The sequence below is a fragment of the Octodon degus genome, unplaced genomic scaffold, assembly GCF_000260255.1.
Source record: "Octodon degus isolate 3935 unplaced genomic scaffold, OctDeg1.0 scaffold00037, whole genome shotgun sequence".
Classification (NCBI taxonomy): Eukaryota; Metazoa; Chordata; class Mammalia; order Rodentia; family Octodontidae; genus Octodon; species Octodon degus.
Genome location: NW_004524613.1, coordinates 6107907 through 6114092, shown reverse-complemented (window position 1 = coordinate 6114092; position 6186 = coordinate 6107907). Strand labels below are relative to the sequence as shown.

At 47.2% G+C, this 6186-nt stretch overlaps 1 protein-coding gene across 5 annotated transcripts in view; it reads right to left on the bottom strand.

Moving 5' to 3' along the window:
- The window catches only part of Cep250 (centrosomal protein 250), a 49117-nt gene extending 43271 nt beyond the window's left edge, over positions 1-5846 (bottom strand). For 3 of the 5 annotated variants that reach the window (XM_023714818.1, XM_004630984.3, XM_023714817.1), the window contains exon 1: positions 5750-5846. The gene's annotated coding sequence lies outside the window, so the exon portion shown is untranslated. Of the gene's footprint in view, positions 1-4740; positions 4761-5749 lie in introns of those variants that run through there. The other 2 variants (XM_023714815.1, XM_023714816.1) reach the window with 2 other exon arrangements.
- Positions 5847-6186: the final 340 nt, after the last annotated feature.

Here is a 6186-nt window from a genome sequence, read left to right as displayed (position 1 = left end):
GAAAGAAAGAAAGAAAAAGAAATTGTTCTGAATGTTCTCAAGGTGCACCTTGGCACTCTTATTTCTGAATAGAGTGGGAAAAGACTCACTTCTTTTCCACATTAATTTATCCTATAAATATGAATTCCAACTCAGTATCAGAAGTCCGCCACAGTGGCACAGAAATAGGACCTATTTCCTCCTTTTCTAGGAATCAGACTGAGAAGGGCAGCAGTCTCGATGAAGCCTGAGGGCCACCTAACACAGTAGTGATGGGCATAGTGTATTTAGCCCTCCCTCACCTAAACTGCAAAAGTAATCCTAGAACCTTGGGAGGCTGAATCTGGAGAATCTCAAGTTTGTGCCCAATCTGAGTAATTGAGTGACTTGGCAAGAGCCTGTCTCAAAATAAAAAAAATAAAAATAAATAAGGTAATTTATTTATATAGCTCAGTGTGAAGGTCACTGATTCAATCACCAATAAACTCACCATGGAAACCTCCAAAAGAAGTGTGTATATAGTTTAAACCAGGCATGGTAGCACTTACCCATGATCCCAGCATTCAGGGGGCTGGGCAGTATTACTGTGAGGTCAAGGCCAACCTGTGCTACACAGTGAGGTCAAGGCCAGTACGAGCTATATAGGTCTGAATCCTGTCAAAGATAAATAAAGCTGGACATGGTGGTGCACGCCTGTAATCCCAGCACTTGGGAGGCTGAGGCAGGATTATCATTGCAAGTTTAAAGCCAGTATGGGCTACAAAGTGAGTTCACAGTGAGCTCAAAGTGAGCTGCAATAGCAGGACCTTCTTTCTAAAAGACATTAAGGGTGGAGGATTATAGCTCAGTGGCATAAGCGCCTGCCTGGCAAGTGCAAGGTCCTAAGTTCGATCCCTGGTACCAAGAGACATTAAATAAACACAGTTTAAAAGATGAGCAATTCCACCTAAGCTTAGAATAGAGATGTGAATGCTATAGCACTAACACACTGACTGGTACCAAGTGCCAAGAGCAAAAAAGGGAAAAAAGATTTGTAAATGCAAACATTTTATTTCCTGAGCCAAACCACTCTTGCCGGGCTGGTGAGATGGCTCAGTGGTCTAAAGCACCTACTTAGAACAAGCTAAGCTAAGCAAAGCACAGGGACCACGGTTCAATCCCCCAGCACCACATGCCAGCCAGCCCCGCCCCCTGGTGGGCTGAGCTGGCCACACACACACACACACAAAATTAATAAATAAATAAAAATTATAAAAAAAAACCACTCTTGCCTGGTGTGATGGCGTTAAGGTACACCCGCAAATACTTTGACACTCTTTCCTTCACAAAGTGGAGCCTAAACCAGCACTGTGTAACCTGTAACCCCAGCAGGTTTGGAAGCTGAGGCAGGAGCATAGTAGGTTCAAGCCCTGCCTGCACAACTTAGTGACTTAGCACAGCCCTATCTCTTAATAAAAAATAAAAATTAATAAAAAGATTAGAGGTGTAGCTTAGTGCAAAGGTCCTGCCTGGGTTTAACCTTCACTATGGGATGGGGGGACTCTAATTCTCTTTCCTTGAGTGCAGGCTACAATAAAGTAGAACTGATGAGACAAGAGCGTAAGTGGTTCTTTCACCCTCTGTTTGCTTACTTCGTCTCTCTCTACCTGTGATGTCTCTCTGGCAGAAGTTACCTGTTCTGTCCTGAGGACACGACGGCATCCTGTGAAGAAGCCCAGAGCTCAGGAACTGGGGCCTTCTGTCAACAGACCCGTAAGCGTACCACTTTTTTTTAATGAAAAAATTAAAACAAAATTTGACAATAGGATAACAATAATAGTTAACATGGGCTGGTGAGATGGCTCAGTGGTCTAAAGCACCTACTTAGAACAAGCTTGGCAGAGCACAGGGACCACGGTTCAATCCCCCAGTACCACATGCCAGCCAGCCCCGCCCCCTGGTGGGCTGAGCCGGCCACACACACACACACACACACACACAAATAAATGAATTTTTTAAAAAATTATTTTAAAAAATAATAGTTAATACATTGCATATTGTTATTCTTAGTTACTCAGGGTACTAGACAAGGGCATAAAAAAAATTCTCCAAATGGTTCATGAATCTTTTTTTTTTCAGTGAACTAAGAGAAACTAGTGGTATAACTTTTTTTTTTCTTTTCCCTTCTTTCCTTTCCCCTTACTTCTTTTGAACAATTTCTTCCCATTTCACAATATCTACTGTACATTTTGGATCTTATTTACTCGGTTTCTCACACCAGCAGGACAATATGATAGTTATGTATGTGAGTCTGATTTATTTCACTTATGACTATGGTTTCTCAAGTTGCATCCATTTACCTATAAAGTCTAAGTTTATCCTTATTTATGGTTGAGTAGCACTCCATTGTATTAAAAATATTGTTTTTATCCATTCCTTACTTGATGGGCCTTTGGGATGTTTCCAAGATGTAGCTACTACAAATTATGCTTCCCGTGGGCTGGCCAGATAGTTCAGGGGACTAAAGTGCCTGCTTAGGCAGAGCTCAGGGACCAGGGTTTGATCCCCAGTGTGCCATGCCGACCTCACCCTCGGAGTGCGCTGAGACTCTGAGATAGCAATTGAGAGTGGATGTGGTGGGCACACCTGTAATCCCAGCACTTGGGAGGCTGAAAAACAGGAGGATCACTATGAGTGCGATCTATGTAGTGAGGTACCATAGGCCCTGTACTAAATACATTAAAAAAAAAAAAAAAAAAACTATGCTGCCATAAACATGGGTGTACATATATCACTGTGGTACATTTTAATTCTTCAGGAAGATACCTAGAAGGGGAACAGCGGGGTTGACAGTGCACCATCTCAGAAGCAGGTCCTCCAGGCCTTCAAATCACTGCAGGCCCAGCTGCCAGCCGGACCTGAGAGACTCTAAGCCATGGCAAGCTAGCTAATCCACTCTTGGATTTCGGATCCACGACAAATATGTAAGACAATAAATGACTTTTTTAAATTGCTAAATTTTGAGATGACTTTTTTTTTGCTGAATTTGGGATTAACTCAGGCCTTTGCACTTGCCAGTGAAGCGCTTATTCCACTGAGCCATCTCTCTGGCCCCTTGAGATGATTTCTTGCACAGCAACAGATAACTGATATGTTTGGATTACTACAAATGCTTCCTAGATAGTAGTGTGCTTCCTAAATTGTTTATTGCCAATAGAGCAATCAGAGGCTCCTTTAAATACATAAAACAAATACATAAGACAGATGATGCTATTCAGAATCTTCCAGCAACCTGGAGGGGGAAATATCAATTCGCCCCTAACAATCTTTTTCTTTGGGAGGGAGGCAGGAATCAAACCCAGCACTTCGCACTTGCCAGGCAAGCATTGTGCTGCTGAGCGATGTCCCCAGCCCTCCAGAAAAGGATCTTTCTAAAGGCCTACAGGGTCCTAATTACTCAATCCCAAATCCCAATTGCTTTAATGCCACCTCCTACTCCTCTTCCCTTTGCACACACCCCTCCAGCCACAGCCCTCCTTGCTGTGCTTGGGTAAAACACACTAAGCCTCCATTAGTGTCAGGGCCCCTTTCCTCAGTTTTCTTCATTACCATACCCTCGCCACCTTCAGCTCTGTGTGTCATCTTCTCAGGAAGCTGTCTGTCCCTTACCACCCATCTGAAATAACCAACATTCTACTGATGTTTCTGTTTAACCTGCCATGTTTTATCTGTCCCTATCTAATCAGTATGTATAATAATTTTCCAGAGTGTAAATTCCACTAGAACAAAAATACTATTTTTTTTTGGGGGGGGGGGTGCGGAACCGGGTATTGAACTCAGCCCCTTGTGCTTGCAAGCAAAGCACTTATTCCACTGAGCCATCTCCCCAGCCCCCAAAATACTATTTTATTGAATGCTGTATTTCAAGCTCCTAAGCCAATGCCTAGTATTTGCCAAGTGCTCTTTAAGTGACTGATAAAAGGACAGTCGATAACATGATTCATATTAACACAAAGTCTTACAAAATACTGAGTTTGATAGCCATTCAAAGAGAAAAAAAAAAAGATCATCTCCAGTTGTACAGTACTCTTGAAATTACTTGCAAATCTTCCTTAAAAAAAAATTTTTTTTATAGCTCAGAGGACTAAAGTGCCTACTTAGGCAGGGCATGGAGCCCACCCATGCTGTGCCGTGCTGGCCCCACCCCTAGGGTGCACTGAGACTTCGATTGAGACTGGGCATGGTGGCACGCGCCTGTAATCCCAGCTCTTGGGAGGCTGAACGCAGGTGGATCACTACAAGTCCAGTCTATGTAGTGAGACCCTGTAGACCCTGTACTAAATACAAAAAAAAAAAAAAAACCCAAAACTAAGAGATAAGATTATTGTCCTTATTTTGCATGAAGAAAAACAAGATCCTCCCAAAAAGGGACATAATGGGATAGCAGAAGAGACTGAACCCCCACTCTGATTCCCAATTCTATGCTCTGTCCATCATATTAGCTCCCTCCTCCCCTGTGAAATCACAGCTCACCTCCAAAAGGTTGTGAAATAATGACCTCCAAGCCCACAACTTCCTAAGGGAAAAGGAAAAAAGAAAGGTAGAGCGAACTAACTCAGTTAGTGGTAGGCTGCCCACCCTGTTCCAGCCTTCATTTTGTCATGAGCTCCCTCTGTCAGTTCAGAAACATCTATTCTCCCCTAAGCCTTCTCACAAACACACACATCATAATCCCTGCCTAACTCCTGGGCTACGCTACAAATCTATTCTACAGTTACGTACCAAATCCAAAGGCAATTTAGCCAAGTTATCATGCCCTGGGCACAGCTTCCAGCTCTAATCACTCATATTTACGCGTCTGTCCCAATAATGTATATGTAACCAGGCATGGTGTCCCATGCCTATAATCCCAGCACTGCAGAGGCTGAGGTAGGAAGAGCCTTGAGAGTTCGAGGCCAGCCTAGGCTACAAAGTGACTTCAAAGCCAGCCTGAACTGCATAGTGAAACTCTGTCTCAAAAAGACAAATTTTAAAAATTCAAAAATCTGTTAAGTGCCTGTTTCTTCATTTGTAAAATGTGAAGACAGAACCCGCTTCAGAGATCTCTGTAAGGATCATATAGACCAGTGCATAGATGCGTTCAGTGCACCCTAACAATTTTTAGTAAATATTAGCTACTGTGATTAGCAATGGGCTAGACCGTGAAATAGGGGAAAACAGCAAAGCGTAAGGGCTAAGGACAGAATTCCACGTGGGAAAGAAAGGCAGGAAAAGTGGGTGCCACAAGCGCAAAAGCAGAGAAGTGGGGTTGGCTGAGTTTGGGGAGTAGCTTGGAAAGGTTTCCCAGGAGTGCTCTGACTCCGGTCCTTTAAGCATCAGGGTTCCCGAGCGGGCGGCGAGCGGCGGGTGAGAGGCGGCCTCGGGACTGATCACGTGCGCAGCTGCGGGGCGCCGGGCGTCGCTAAGCTCCCGGGGCGTGCGGAGCGAGCGGGCGGGCGTGCGGAGCGAGCGAGCGGGCGGGCGGGCGACGGCGGAGCCGCCTGCGGACAGCCCGGCCGGCGGCTGGCGGACGCGAGGGCCTGGAAGTTCTGCTTCTGCGCGGACCGGAGCGCAGAGCGGTGGCGGGAGCGGGAAGCTGAGGCGGGCCGGCCGATCGGCGGCCCGGCCAGCCCCGCGCCGCCCGGGAACCGGCAGGCCGCTGCCCAAATGGGATCCCCGGGGCGCCCCCGGCGGGCGGGCCCCCAAGCCTCGGCGCGCTGACGCGGGCACCTCCCGCCTGCCCGAGCCCCACCTCACCGCGATCGGCTCCCGCGGATCCCGGCCGAGCTCTTCAACCCAGGGGCGGCCGCAGCCACCGCAAGGCCAGGCCGGGCGGGGGCCCGCGGCGAGGCCGGCGCCCAGACCCCGCCCCCAAGCTCCCGCCCTTCGGGGCGCCCGTCCCGCCGGTACCGCGCCGGGCAGCGGACTGAGCCTGTGTGGGGCCTGCCGCCATCTTGGGTACTGGCATCCGACTTACTCTAGAGGTTCACAAGGGAAAGGAGGATTAAATTGAGACATACTATCCCTCGACAAAATGAAGACATTAGGTCTCTCGATTCAAAAACGAAGCGTCTGGAGAAAGGAAAAAAAGCTGCCCTCAAGCATCACCCTTTGGGGTTCAGCGTTACGTATTGCGCATGCGTGGAAAAAAAAAATCACCTGCTCCAGGTGCGCCTGCGCACTGCTCCG